General features: G+C 34.7%; 1 protein-coding gene across 1 annotated transcript in view; it reads right to left on the bottom strand.

The window, feature by feature from the left end:
* The window catches only part of ldd (lipid droplet defective), a 193,483-nt gene extending 177,366 nt beyond the window's left edge, over window positions 1–16,117 (bottom strand). Inside the window, exon 1 of the mRNA XM_089644581.1 lies at window positions 15,651–16,117. The gene's annotated coding sequence lies outside the window, so the exon portion shown is untranslated. The remainder of the gene's footprint in view (window positions 1–15,650) is intronic.
* Window positions 16,118–16,362: the final 245 nt, after the last annotated feature.

Genomic DNA, 16,362 nt, shown 5'->3' with positions numbered 1-16,362 from the left:
GAGGTCGGTAAGGGTAAGGAATCGATAAAAACTGAAGATCCTGCGCAGAAAAGTAAAGTTCACTACTGTGTACAGGGCAGCCGTTGTGAGACTTTTCTGTGCAGTGTCTTCGGTTTTTGAAGTTTCCTTACCGCGCCAATGGAACGAAGGGCTTAGTCCAGTCATACTCAACCTGCGGCCCGCCAAGCTATTTTGTGCGGCCCTCAATACATTTAATATCAGGAACATGGTTTACAAAATCTGGCATTCTATATCACGTTAATTTGAGATTAATTGCGACTTTGACGTACAGACATTGAAACCGAAGAGGATAGTCGTTGTCGTGTCAACATCAGATCTGGTATAAGAGTGTTGCTACTGCACACGCTAGATCTATCTCCAAAAAACAAAGATATGACAGACCAATATGCGCCCAAATAATTTTGCTCGTGGCAACACATACATTTTTGACAGTTCCAAAGTTAAATGCGTCACATTCACAGTGTTGCCAAAAAAACGGGGGTGGTGGGTTTCATGATATTTTTTGTCATACCAGTGTTGTGGGGAATCACATATATGATGTTTTTGGCTGTGCAGATTTTTTTTTTCTCAGCGAAGTTCTGTAACAACCCCCCCCCATGGATTTAAAATATTTTGTGTGGGGAGCACTCATTTTGAATTTTTTTTGTGGGTAATTATGTTTTACAGAAATTCTCTAACAACCTCCTCCCCCCATGGATTTAGAATAATAGGGGGAATCAAGCTCACGTAGAATATTTGTGGGGAATATGTGGGCAGAATTTATGCGAGTTCATTAGAATTACTGCAACTGAAATTCGGCTACTTAATGTTTGAAAAACGGCGACATTAGGCAAAGATCCGTTGGCAACACTGACCAGTATATTGCGGCCCGCGTAGCTTTACAAACATAATATGAATGTGGCCCGCAGAAGAAAAAGGTTAAGTATCATTGGCTTAGTCGATAATTATTAACAAAACAAATTACGTTTATAGCAAATCTAACATCATTCGCAACCAACAAAGTTCTAGGTATTTTGGAATACATTTGCACTTTTATAGTAGCCGCGACTGATTTTGAGAAGAAAAGAGGAAAATATATTGAGAAAGGTTTCCAAACACATTATTTGCTTAATTCGAACCCTCGGAACAGCTGGAACGTGAGAATGAAGAATTCTTTAAAAATTATATAAATCATATTTTTTTCACAAAATTACTCTAATTATTAATTAAATGCCTACATATTCAACCCTCACTACCTACCGGATCTAAAGAAATCTAAAAGTACTATTAAATCGTAATACAAAATCAAAAATCTGGTCGTAATCTATAAAGTTTTGAGATCCTAGAGAGAAAGATACCTTACAAATTAATAAATAAAAAAAACCAAAGTAAATCTATCTACGGCCCTCCCTACAAGCAAGCCTGTCTCGAAGTGCATTCAAGCTGCAGCGCTGTTAGCTCAGTCTATGTTTCAGTTTATGATAAGAAAAGCACTCGTAAATGATTAAAATGTCAAATAAAATCAATAAAGATGTAACTGCAACTAATGAAGATACTCGGATAGATGAAACAATAACGTCTCATCTATTTAATAGACGAGAATAAATTTGATTTACTACATGGTTTTCCAATAAAAGGTGTTATTTTGAATAGCCTGCTATTTCGGTAGATGTTACTTTTGAAGCTGTCATTTTTTGACATTTGACAAGTAGAAACTACGCCACTAATGTAAATGGAACAATACACGCTTCAGAAACGCATTGAAATTATTAAAATTCACTTGAGTGAATCAAATGCAAATCATCTTGAGTGATGAGGCCCATTTCCACCTCGGTGGCTTCGTCAACAAGCAAAATTGTCGCATCTGGGGATCGGAAAACCCAAGAGTTATTGTTGAAAAGCCTCTCTATCCTCAACGTGTGACTGTTTGGTGCGGTTTATGGTCCGGCGGAGTCATTGGACCTTACTTTTTCGAAAATGTGGCTGGATCAACAGTTACGGTGAATGAATTGCGCTATCGAGAGATGATTAATGATTTTTTATGGCCGGAATTGGATTGTATTGATCTGGACAACGTTTACTTTCAACAAGACGGCGCTACGTGCCACACACGCAACGAAACCATTGATGGGAAACGTTTGATGGGAAAATTGAAATGTTGGAAAATTGGAATCGAAACCATTGATGGGAAAAGTTTCTTTGAATATCAAAATAACACCTCTTATTGGAAAACTCGTACGTACCATGAGACTAGATCGAAAGACGAAAACTATTGATCTTTTACGATTGAATATCAAAATAACACCTCTTATTGGAAAATCCTGTATTTTAAAGGAATATTAAAAATAGTAAATGTTATAATACAGGATGTCCGGGGTTAAAGTGAGCTAACTTCGGAGGTGTTTCTACATGATAGTATAAGTAAAAAAATGAATATCTTAATATCGAAATTCCAACGTTTTAACGTAGTTTTTAGGTAAAAATAAAAAATGTTTGTATGGAAAAATAACTATTGAAATTTCGAAAAAAGTTATTTGTTTATTTTACTTCTACCATCATGTAGAATCACCTCCCGAAGTTAGCGCACTTTACCCCCTGACACCTGTATTTATACATAGACATGCTCGATTATCATATTTTTTCAGTGTGCTGGAAACCGGCCGTTCAAATTAACATCTACGGTATTTTTTTATCCTTGACCGTTTATTCAGCTAATAAAAATATATATTACACAAATAAAAATACTGTGAACAAATGAAATATAAATACTCTGATATCTGAACAGACAAATATATTTTTAAAAAAACATTCTTCATTCGGTACCCTTTCGTATCGGATTATATAGATATTGGCTATCAGCAGAGCACCTTAGATTGGATTCGTCACAAAAATAGTTGACTTAATTTTTTTTTTCTTATTGTGTAAATAACATTTAGACGAAATGACTCCATGAAACTTGACTGATCTCTGCTTGAGGACAGTCTTACTAGTGAAAAATTACCTCAAGTGTACTGTATCAATTATTGCATTGTTTCAATTTAGTGTAGTACCTACCTATATAAGACATGGTGTGGTCAAAGTTTTGTCCGACTCTGTTACAACATTTACGCGTATCAAATTGAGGTACGGACCCGGGTATTTTCTGCAAAATTATTTGTACATAAACTAACTAACCATCGCGCCGTCTCGTCGCAGGGGAAGGCAGAGAGGACGGACCGCCAAACAACTCGTTCTTGGCACACACTCCTTGCCTCATTCATATTCATACGTCGTCTCATACATACTCTTATAATTTTTATACTTACCATTGCGTTACTTTTAGGTTTTATGTGTACCTACGCCAATACAAGATTACTGGATTTTTTTTCAGTATCGAAATTCTGGGACTAACAGCCATAATAATAAAATGTACTCCTCATTGCGAAGATTACTATAATAATGTAGATTCATCAGTGGACATCTTTTAAAACTACAGAAAATTGTTGTTGTGGCACTTCAATTATGTATATAAAAAAAGAAGTTTGATAGTAAACTTTACAATTTAATACATAACTATGAGGAAAAAAATGAAAATAGTGGGACATGACAAAAACGCCTTTTTTATGCGAAACCGAACGAAAGTCGCAATTGCTCTCAACCGTCTAGAACCAGTTAGACTATGGGAACCCCAATTGGGGTATGTTGTGATGCTGAAAGTAGTGGGGAGGGGAAGGAGATAGGGAAGAGGGAGGTGGGTACCTGGCTACTCAGATTTGGTCACGAAACACGGCCAAAGCCATTTCAAGCAACGTTTCAATTCTGAATGGTGGTATTACACCAGGGCGATACACGTGCTGCAAATATACTATACAGGGTGTCCGGGGGTAAAGTGCAGTAACTTCGTGGGGGGATTCTACATGATCGTAGGAGTAAAAAAGATAAATAACTTTTTCCGAAATTCCAATTTTTTATTTTTCATACAAAAAGACATACCTGCTAAAAAGCCATTGTGTAGGTGCAAACTTACCCGATAAATTCGCAAGTGTGAACGTGGCAACGTTGCATATTTGTGAGTGGCGCGTATCCATCGAAACCGCATGTGAATTGTAAACAATAACAACACAGAGTTCGCCGTATGTTTTGATATTTTACCAAATTCAAAAAGAGAACTGCACTAAAATCACGTTACACTTTTTATTATAAAAAATATTAATAACTCATTGAACACTTAACTAATTTCATCGCTTTTTACTAATAGGCCACTTGCATCATATTTTTTAATTTTTTTTTCCGGTTAAGGAAAATATTCTAAGACATTTTGTATTATTATTATTTTTTTAATCGTATTTTTGAAACCCTGGGGATTTTTTGAAAATTTCAATCCGAAAAATCAGACCTTTTTTATAAACCAGAAAGACGGGACATAATTTTATAGGTGAGAAAAAACAATGATTACATAGCCGAAAATCATTTTTTAAAAAAAGAACGTTTTCCACACGAATGACACAGCAGAATAACGAGGCATACCAAAAATATTACATCTCATAAATATTTTTTTCCTTGATCCATCTTATTGATCATAAATCATTATAATGTACAACGTCTATATTAATAAATCCAATGTAATATACTTGTAGGTACTTGTAAATTATAATAATAATAAGAATATTATAAAATTTGATTTTGATAAAATCAGCACCATAACCATTATACCTCTAAAACACGTACCGACATCTAAATTGTACGGGGTTCTCGTCACATCTGTCAAAAATTCAAACCAAATGAAAAGTTCGCAGAGAACAAACAATAAATCTAGTGAACGAATTCAAAAATTCTTAGATAAATTAAATTTTCAAAATTGTTTACTCCGCCCGTCAAATTTTGTGACACATTACATTCAAAGCACGATTTACTAATAGCGGGGGGTGCAGGAGGGGGTGCGGGGGACAGTTTACCAGCTGACCGACTGAATTCTGGTGCCGGGGGTAGCGGGGATTAGTTACCGGGGGGGCGCGGGATGTAGATTTGGCAACGACGAAAAAAATAATGCCGTCTAGGCACGTCGGAGAAATTTTTCGTTATTAGCTTAAAAGTACACCTAAAAGTTGGAATTTCAGAAAAAGTTATTTATCTTGTTTACTCCTACGATCACGTAGAATCACCTCCCGAAGTTACTGCACTTTACCACCGGACACCCTGTATATTCTTTTAAATGAGTAACTTGTGAAATAAACAAATTAATCAAATAAAATTTAATTGCCCACGCCGGGATTAGATCTTCAACACCCAGCTTGCTAGTCGAGAGCTTTAGTTCTCCACCATTGAGGCCTAAATTACAGGATTTCTCCTTATTACGAAACAACAAGCTAACACATTATAAACACTTTTTATACAAACCGCTTACACAAAATGTAATCTTGTTTTTGTTTTATATGTCCGTAGTTTGTTTATTTCTAGGTATAATAATATAATAACTTATATATATATTACTCACGCACAGGCTGCGCCTTAAGGCGATGCCATACGTATTAATGTAAAATCATGTGTTTTTGGTTTGAAAATTTGGTCGCCTAGAAATGTTTCAGATGCTTTAAATACTGCGAGTAGAATACATCTTGGCCTTTGAAATAATCGAGTATTTTTTAGATAAGTCTTTTTATAAGCCCAGAAAAAAATAATGTAAAGGCCTATGAAAACTGCTTTAAAGTTCAAAATCTCCTACTTACGGACCCATTTTCGGTTATGTTTTTATTGTATAATGTGGCAAATTAAGTTATTTACAAAATGATCGAAAAAAAATTAATATTTATGCCTGAACATACACAAAATAAAATAAAAGGCACTTTTTCAAAACAGGCGGATGGTGTTAAGCGGGAATTTAAACCTTATCGCCATCTACGTGAGGGTTGTTATTAATAGCGGCTCAATTTAAAATATTACACGACGTAGTGAATCGCCTTAATGGGTTCCTATTATTCGTATTGATTTATATAATATTCTATGTAATTAATGTAAAAATTGGAAAAAATAAAGGAACAAAAAAAAAAAAACACACACACACACATACACACTGGTTGAACCTTCTCGTGCTAACTTTTCAAAATTAGGTACACATTCTGGGAATGGACTGCCACATGATGTACATAAGACTTCAATAAAAACATATTATTATCTATGAAACAATGCTACATGTTCATCTACATAATGTACATAATAACAACAATTTGAAATGTCCTCGAGGTGTTTTAATTACTAAACCGCGCTGAACAAAAATTTCCATTCTAAAATAATAACAACACGTACTTACAAGATCCATTAACATTGAAAACAATTCCTTGCAAACAGACACAACGTTGTTGTTATACATATATATATATATATAAATGATGCGCCCTTGAGGTGTTATAAAAAAACGGCCCTATATCCTACCTCCTTACTAATAAACGTGCTTTAAATTTTACACAACTAATAAGCAACCATTAGTATTATATAGGGTAAATGGTTGGGAAACGGTAAGGCCCAGTACCTATAATTTTTTCAATTATTATAATATATTACAAAAAGTTAACACGTAATTAAAAAGACATGTGAACACAATTTACTAATATTCAAAAACAAAATCCGTTTGTTGAAAAATAGAACGGTGAGCTATGCAAAGTTTTCCTATCTGGATTTTCTAGTAAAGTTAACTCCATCGATACAACTGTAAAAAAATAAGCTGGGTAATAGGTACCACATAATTAAAAAATGTTTTTTACCCTCGAAATACGGAAAGGAGCCGATAATAAACTGATCTTATCAAAGAGAAAAAAAATTCAAAAAGAAAAATAATATATTCCGCCAAGGCGATACTAACATTACCTTCCTCTCTAATGTGTTTTAGCTGATCCTGACCTTACGAAATAGGTAGGACACTTGACACTAAGCTGGGAGAAATTGAGATAATGCGTCTATTAGCATGCGTTTAACACCACTGATCTGGTAGCGTCCGTCAAATTATCATATTTACGACAATTGGGCGTACAATTCAACAAAAAACACTAAGGACGGGTTGTTTCGGAGAATTTGAACAATTCATCAAATTTCAACGTTAATTTTCGGGTTCTGTGAAAGTCCTATTCAAGTTCTGTTATTATATCATTATAGGCTAGTTGCTTGACAGAATTGAAATTAAGCCAAACTTTTTAAAAAATCGTTCACAGAACTTGAACGTTGAAATTTGATGAATTGTTCAAATTAATCAAACAATTCAATTTCAAAGTTCAAAAGTTCTGTGAAAGATTTTTTCAATTTCTGTTATTATTTCAGTTCTGTCAAGCAACTAGATGAGCTTGAATAGGAATTTCACAGAACCCGAAAGTGAACGTTGAAATTAGATGAATAGTTCAAATTCTCGGAAACAACCCGTCCTTGGTTTGTTCACAGAATTTGAACAATTCATCAAATTTCTGAGGTTCTATTCAAGTTCTGTCGTTACATCATTATTGACCAGTTATTATTCAAAACTGAAATAATAACAGAACCTGAATAAAACCTTCACATGACTTAAAAATCAAGTTTGATGAATTATTCAAATTCTGTGAACCAACAAACGTCCGAACACACCTAGAAGTAGTTTACTATAATGAGAGACAGGTAATGTTAAACCGTTTATTATCAGTTTTAACTTAACGAATGAGGTCGTATGAATATGTTCATCAATAAATATATTTATTTAAACACTTGCGTACTCGTATATTTTTTCTCGTTCTCAAAGCTCTACGTAACGATCCAAACCAGTATTTTCTTAAATAAATTATTGGGGCCACTAGACCAGAAAGAAGAAATCAAAAAGTACATTCAAATTTCAAACCGATGAAACTATTTATGGGCGATAATAACTTTATGAAGCATGGAATTGAAGTAATTGGAACAAAATCATAAAAATTGTATTACCATCTTTTCACTATCCACAGCAAAAACTGCTGGTCATTATTAAAATAATGTACTTTTTTTTACTCCGACAGCGAAAACTTTTGCAGTATCAGAACGCGCCATGTCTGTTGTCATTTTCAACGTCACTTACAGACGGTTTATTTCTTTTACTATCTTTTGACGCATGTCACAAATTACTAAAACTGAACCTTTGACCATTTTATACTTCTATTTTGCTATGTTTCCTATTAAGGCGAAGCTTAATGCCATATCACTATTTTGATTAATCTTTATAACGAATTTGTGTAAATTATAAATACCTTAAAATATGTTTTAGGTAAATTTAAGGTTTTCCTATCGCTTCGCTTTAGTAGAATATGAATAAAAAATAAATTACTCAATAAAAAATATGAATGTAAACTACTAAAACAATTTTTTTTCAATATAAATGTATGAACGCGTAAAGGAAACAACTTAAAAACATACAGTATTATAGCTAAGATTATCTGTGACAGTTTCACTTGACTAACTTTTTTGCTTTCTTATAAAATTATCTACAAAATAAATAAAAACCAGTTTTGTGCTTTAAATCGAACGTTTCTAGACTTCGTTTGTCAAGCAATTGTAATGCATATTACCTACGTTATAAGGTATACCAAAAATATACACATTTTTGGTTTGTAGTTTCTTCTTAACTTATTAGTTGCACCCCCAGTGGAGGTTTTCTCGTTTGTACAGTGAACTCCCATTGAAATAAGAAAAACTGTATTGTAAATTTATCAAACTTTATACCGTCTGCTATTCAAGTTCTGTGCTAAAAATCCACCGTTCGAATGATACTCGTACTGCCCAATAGCGAGTCCCATAGGTGCGTTATGAATATCAGCACCTATGGGACCTTCAGTCATATTTCTTAGGTTCATACAAAACATGCCTCTGGTGCAGTGATATAATGACATTCCTTTAGATCTAGGGAAATATATAATAAAATATAATATGGAAAAGACCAACATGGGAGGTAGATATATGAGTACTTTCCTACAGTTTTAATCTCCGATTGAACTCCGAATTGAACACCAACGTAACCTAACACAACAGTGTCACCTAATAGAGCTATACAATTAGAGGTGCTATCTCGTACTCATTTCTCTTCGAAACGTGTTCCACTATTAGAACGTAATTTATTTATTTATTATTTATTAACGCCGATTATAGCGGCTTTTACAAAAAAATAACATTTGTTATACATATTAATACAGAATATACATAGATAAAAAAAATATAAATATAAAATACATAAAAGAGAACAATAGAAATAGTTATTATAAATACAATACAACAATTGTTTATATATTTATATATATATATAAATATATAAACAATTCATATACAATAAATCCCGGATAAATTAATACTTTAAAACTATATTTGATTATAATCAATCTGAGAAGCGCTGACATACAGTTTTAATTAAATAGTGTTTGTATGAGGTTAAGCTAGTAATGTTTATAGATTCATCCAAAACATATTTATTACCAAGTACATGTAGGCGATTTATTATGGAATTGAGTTCAGCGTTAGATCCTGTATTGTTGCAATGATAGGGTAATTTGAAACGAACTGATCGACTAGGTACATGGAAACATATTAACGAAAGAAGTTCAGGGGAGTTCAACAGGTTGGTAACGATTTTAAATAAATAAAATAGGTCAAAACAAATTCTTCTTTCTTTTAATGTATCGAGTCCCAATAATTGTAACAGAGAGGGGTAATTAATGTTTTCGACGAATATTCCCAATTTAAAATTAATATAACGTAAAAATTTATGTTGGACTCGCTCAAGGGAATTCTCATGTACACTGTAGTAAGGACTCCAAATGGTGGTGTTAAATTCTAGTTGGCTTCTAACAAGTGAAGTGTAAAGTAATTTGACAGTTTTTAAATTTTTAAAATCCTTTGAAATCCGTAAGACAAATCCTAACATTTGCATTGCTTTACTGGTTATATTATTAATGTGTTTAATGAATGTTAATTTAGTGTCAAATGTTATACCAAGGTCTCTTATTTCATCCACAGATAATAAGGTGTGATTATTGAGAAAGTAGGTGAACAAAAATGGGTTTTTTTTTCTGTGGAATCTCATAAGTTGACATTTTTTTACATTAAGAGTTAATTTGTTTTTAAGACACCAATCGTAAAAGCTATTAATATTAGATTGAAGTGTTAGACAGTCCTCGATATTGTCAATAATTCTATATATCTTCATATCATCAGCGAACATTAGAATGAGAACACGGGTGAATATGTTTGTTACGTCGTTAATGAATAAATTAAAAAGTAAAGGACCAAGATGCGAACCCTGGGGTACGCCACTGGTAGCTTCGAACATGTAGGATAAGTGATCATTAATACAGACAGTTAACTGACGCCTAAGTAGGTAACTCTTAAACCAAGATAAAAGGTTTCCATTAATGCCGAGTTTCAAAAGTTTATTAATGAGGATTTTATGACAGACCTTATCAAACGCCTTACTGAAGTCCGTATATATAGAATCAACTTGTTGTTTGTTGGCAAGTGCATTGGAAATAAAATTTTCATATAATTTTCATGTTACTATACATCCGCGAGCCGAACTGCCGAGCTGAACCTCAACTTATGGTAAAGAATCAAAGCAACCGCAAATGGCGCGAAACGTCGCTTGCAGTTGATTAGTTTCTTTCCCGTAATTCGTGGTACGGTTCGCGTTTCGGTTCGCAAATATATACGCACCATAATATTTTATATGATATTATTGTCTTTATATTGTTATTGTCAAAAAATATTATGGTACAGATGTTTTTTTTACCTATTTACTGTTTGTTATTACTAAGACATGTATATTAATTTTTTTTACCATATCCTATTTACCGTACCTGTTACTTGTATTTAGGTGTCTACACTTGTAATCTCTGTAATATATTGGCGTAAAACTGTTTTGTGGTGGCTACTACAATAAATAAGTAAATTGTTACAAAAACTAGTGGTAAGAAGATTTAAAAAAAAAAAAAAATGAATGCCGCATAAGAATACAACTGTCCGGAGCCAGTGGACGTGAAATCCCCCATTGGGGTACGTTGTGAGTAGGGTTGCCAGCTCCCGTTTTATGAATTAGAGGATTTGATACGATTAAATAAAGGACATATGATGAAAATAAAGGACATCAATATTTTTTTAATTAAATGCTGTTATGGTATCAGTAGTTACATTTATTAATAAAAAACAATGTTAATACACAATGTTAATCGAAGCCAAGTAAGTAGTACGACCTTAATTATTCATTTTGCATTTAGTAATAAATAAAGTTAATACTTGGTATTACTTTTGGCTGCTCTAAGAGCTTCTTCGTTTGCTATAATGAAATTATAATTTTTTTTGCATTTCATGTTGAAGTTCGACTTTATTTGTAGTTCTGCTTTTACAGTATTAATATTTAACTTATTTCGGTTTTTGGTCCACGTATTCGTACACAAGGAAAAAATCCTTTCGGCTTGGGCATTAGAAACGGGGATGGAAAATACGTATCGTATTATTTTTAGCAGATTCTTGTTTTCATCCGTAGATTTGAGAATCTGAATCCAAATCCAAAATTTCAAGAATATTTTCACTTCTTATCGTCTATAATTTTCGTCAGGAGAGGCTTTAATATACAGAACTCTTCATACAATGCATCAATTTACGCTGATTCATTTATTTTTGCCAAATTAAACGTATTAAGTATTGTCCTCTATTGAAGATTTTAAATAAGAGGACAAGATCAATTTTTGGGTCTGAAATAGAGGACGTCCTTTAAAATAAAGGACGTCTGGCAACCCTAGTTGTGAGGTTAAAGAGAGTGGGTAAGGTAAGGATGAGATAGAGGAAGGTTCGACAGTACCTGGCTATTCCAATCTGTTTATCAAACAAATGCTGTTTTTTTTACCAGCGCGATACTGAGAGTATCTATTACTAGAATGAGTGAACCTGTCATAGGAGGGAGGAAACACAAAAGTCGCCATACCGTTCATCATCAGAGCGGTAGACACACAGTATCGGTCTGGTTAAATACCGGCATTCAGAATTGAAATGTTGCTTGAAATGGCTTGAGACGTGTTTTGTGACCAGATTTGAAAAGTCGGGTACGTCCCTACATCTCCACAACATCCTCACAACATGCCCCGATCGGGAATGTCGAAGTTTCATTGATTCACGGTGCGGTATTTACAGAACAAACCGTAAAGCGGCCGCTACACTACTCGCTTCGGCGCTTCGACGAAGTCCTCGACGAAGTTAGCCGAAGTCCGAAGTGCGTGCCCACACACTCGTGCAACTTCGCGAGTAGCTGTCTCTCGGAGTCCGTGCACTAGGCAACATGGACGTTCAAGTGGCAAATAAAGGATGAAAGTAGATTAAATGCTGTTGAAATGAGATCCCTGAGGCGTATAATAATAATAATAATAATAATTGGATAATTTGTAAAGCGCCGTTTTTGTGAAAAATCACCTCAAGGGCGTATGTGTGGTAAAACCATGTTTGATCGTGTGAGGAATGTGGAGATCCGCAAAGAGTGCAAGGCTGATGTAAGCGTAATGAGTAAGATTAAGAAAGGGACGCTTAGATGGTTTGGGCATGTAGAGCGAATGAGCGAAGATAGGAGTGTGACGGCCGGCATAGTCCAGTGGTAACGCATTGGACTGCCATTCCGAAGGTCGCGGGTTCGAACCCGGCGTGCGCAAATAAATTTTATTTGATTAATTTGTGTTATTTCACAATTAATTAATTAAAATAATATATAGTATATTTGCGGCACGTTCCAGAGTGGAAGATACTACCAGTATCGCCCTGGTGTAAGACCACCATTCAGAATTGAAACGTTGCTCCAAATGGCTTTAGCCGTGGACTAGATCTGAATAGCCAGGTACTTCCCCACCTTCCTCTTTCCCTTCCCCACTTACCTTCAGCCTCACAACATCCCCCAATTGGGGATGCCATAGTCTCACTGGCTCCAGACTGGAGCAGTTGGGACTCTTGTGAGGTATTCACTATAAAAAAATATAAAAAAGGAGGATATATGATGCAAATGTGAATGGTAGCAGAAGTCGGGGACGCCCGAGGAAGACATGGCACGATCAAGTGAATCAGATACTCGAGTCGGGCCATGTCAAGAGTCAGAATAATAGAAGAGTATGTATGAGACGATGTATGAATGTGAATGAGGCAAGGAGTGTGTGCCAAGACCGAGTAGTTTGGCGGTCCGTCCTCTCTGCCTACCCCTGCGGAGAAACGGCGTGATGGTTAGTTAGTTATCTTTATGGTCCCTTTCAATTGGGTCCCAAATAACCGCCTCGGATTGGAGTGTTTCTAGGAACAAAAAAATTAGGTCCTGTGACCACAGTGTAGAAGCCATATTTTATTACGTATAGTCACTATGACTCTGTGCACGCACAACCACCAAACACGACGTCTCGAAGCATAAATAAACCACTCTCTAGATCGATATCTTCGGGCTTTTTGTATGGCGCCATTTTGTCACCCCCTTAACCACAGACGACCACAGATAAAACGGTCGTTTGGTCCAGACAGGTAAATATATGGTGGACCATAAAGAAATCTCAAGGTCATTTAAAAAAAGAGCAAACATAGACAATATACCTGCACCCAGCTTACATCGTTCATTCACTAGCCCAAAAAAATTATATAATAAAAAATACTGGAATGCAGGAAAAGGAAAATAAATAAAAAAACCCACAGCTATGCACACATCAAAATATTTTTTATTTTCAAAAAGACAATGGACAGTAATACAGAACAGGGTCAGTACAACCGATGTATTTAGCATTGATTTATCATTGAAGTAGAAGATAATACTAATATATCTAAACAAAACATGAAACAGAACAAGACACAAAAAAATAAAAAGTAACAGTCTCAACTAGGAATCGAACCCAGGATTTCTGTCTTACTGCAACAACTTAATAGAATTTAATTTGACCTTGCACAAAAATACAAGAATATATACACAAAATAGCACTAGAAGTTATTCAAGTTCTCCTGCAAGGGTTTCATATAATTTTCACAGCTTTGTCGTCAGCAAACATCATTGAAAATACTGGTACTTACATGATGTAATTCTGGAGAGGTTTAAATGAACTTGTTTGATGTAATCGTGGCTTTGTTTAGCAATTTTAGTCTTCTAATACGTGGTATAAGATCGCGTCGGAATACGGATAGGTCTGAAAAGGAAAATTAATCAAATTATTAGCCAATGAAGTACATTCAGGAATCATGAACATTGTATCAAAGAACGAGAGGTTAGTACCTGTATTTAACAACGTGATCGGGTCCTTCTTTCAATTGGTGGAGATAGACCGGATATTTTATGATGATTGGAAGATTAAGCGTTGGCAACGCATTATTTTTTAATCCCAAAAGTACCGTATTTTTGATTTCAATCGCGAAATGGCACACACAAACAAACGTATTTCTTGCTGCTTCTTCCTAGCACTGGATTATCGAATCCATTTGAGCAACCTTTAACACAACACGGCATTAATTTATCACCTTGAAGAATTCTAGCACGCAACATTATTTTTAGATGGGTGAAAGAAAATTCAAAATATTTACGCTAAAACCTTCAACTGACTTCAATCTGCGAAATGACGTCTTGAAAATTACCGTTATTTTTTTATCGGAGCATAACACATGTTTAGCTTCTCTTTCTGTTACACGAGTCGCTACGGTAGAGAGCGAGAGATCAAGATACAATTTTTGCTCTGAGCCAATGAGATCTGAGCTTTCAGCTACAACAGCTTTGTCTATAAGAATTTGGGTTGAGGATAACTCCTCCCATCAGGGTTACAAGGTTATGCGAGAGTTATACGCCCCTGTCTCGAAGCGAACTGAAGTGAACCGAGTAGTGTGGGCAGTGGGCAGACACTTCGTGTTCGAACTTCGAGTCCTTTGACTCGGGCGCATTTACCGACAACAATCGGAAGTCGGGCCAAGCGAAGCGAAGATGCCCGAAGCGAAGCGAAGTTCGTGCCCACACTATCGTATTAGGTCAACTTCGATCAACTTCGCGAGTAGTGTAGCTGGGCTTTTACATAATATGTATTATATCTCGATGGTCGTAACAAGTAAAAACTACTAGTTCTCTTGGAAAAAAACGTCCACTGTGTACCACCGTTGGGCACGTATCGGCGTGTTTCCGGACTATGCACGTTTCGTCATAAGAAAGGAAAACTGTCGTAAAAGCCAAAATATACAAAATTTACATTAAATTTTTAACTATAAGAATGCCCAAAGAACATTGGAAAAAATGTCTGTAATTATTATCTTCACAAAGCCAAAGATCGTAACAGAAAAAAACTATGAAATATTTTCGTAGGTAGATAGTAACAGTTTTTTTTCTCTCACGTGGTAATTATTATTGTAAAAATTGGGAACTCCCACTTAGCGTCTTACAACTGTAAGACGCGACAAATTAACCCTTTTTTTAGGTACGATGTTATTAATAGAACCAAAATTTTCTCTGAAATCGTAAGATTTGTAAGCAGGTACTTTAATACCTACCTACTTAATTATAAACCATAAATATTTGTACCTAACATATGACACAATTATGATTATTGTAATAATTTAAATTCAAAACAAATCTATAAGTAACTACAACACATAAGAATTTAGAAGGAAGTCAAAATGCGAATGTTTTTTATAATAATGTAATTATTTTTTCAACTTACCAACTCGGTAAAAACAGAAGTCGGGCTCAGAATTTAGGCTGACCAATTTCTTTTGCCGACTACACAATTCTTTGTTTTCTATTCAACTTAAATCACAAAAACAAAACTTTCCACTCAATTATTCACTTGCAAATAATAATTACTGTAACAGATATTTTATATTTCACAAGTTAATACTAGGTATCTACTAAAAGCTTTTCGAAAGTCACAAACAATCACAGACTTGTAAACTTTAAACTTTGGCTGCCAACAAAATAAAACTTGATCTCGCAATAATTAAACTTTGATGATATATTCTAAGCAAATTGGCGATATTTTAATACGTTACATGTTTCACAAGTTAGTTATTGATTAGTTGGCGGGTATGTTTAGTAGTAGGATTACGCTGTAGTTGCAAAACACGAATGAAAACAACAAAAGCTGCGAGATAAACGCGTGCGCGTGCGACACAACCTCACGCTGCGAACGCTTCTCGTCAACTGGCGGCAAAAAATGCAAGCTATCTACTCGCAGCACCCCGGACTTGATGATGACGAGATTTTAATACCGGATCCGGCAAATAAAGATGTAGAAAATTTTATTATAATATTACCTAGATAAAGTCCGTTAATATGAACATTAGGTAATATGATTCGAAAAATACAGTAGATTGCAGATGTCGGGAATATTACAGGAATATATGACATTATCAAGTACATCAAATACTTGTGAC

The sequence above is a fragment of the Hesperophylax consimilis genome, chromosome 21, assembly GCF_061612785.1.
Source record: "Hesperophylax consimilis isolate HC1 chromosome 21, BYU_Hcon_1.0, whole genome shotgun sequence".
In the NCBI taxonomy this organism is placed as follows: domain Eukaryota; kingdom Metazoa; phylum Arthropoda; class Insecta; order Trichoptera; family Limnephilidae; genus Hesperophylax; species Hesperophylax consimilis.
This window is presented reverse-complemented; position numbering and strand designations above follow the sequence as displayed.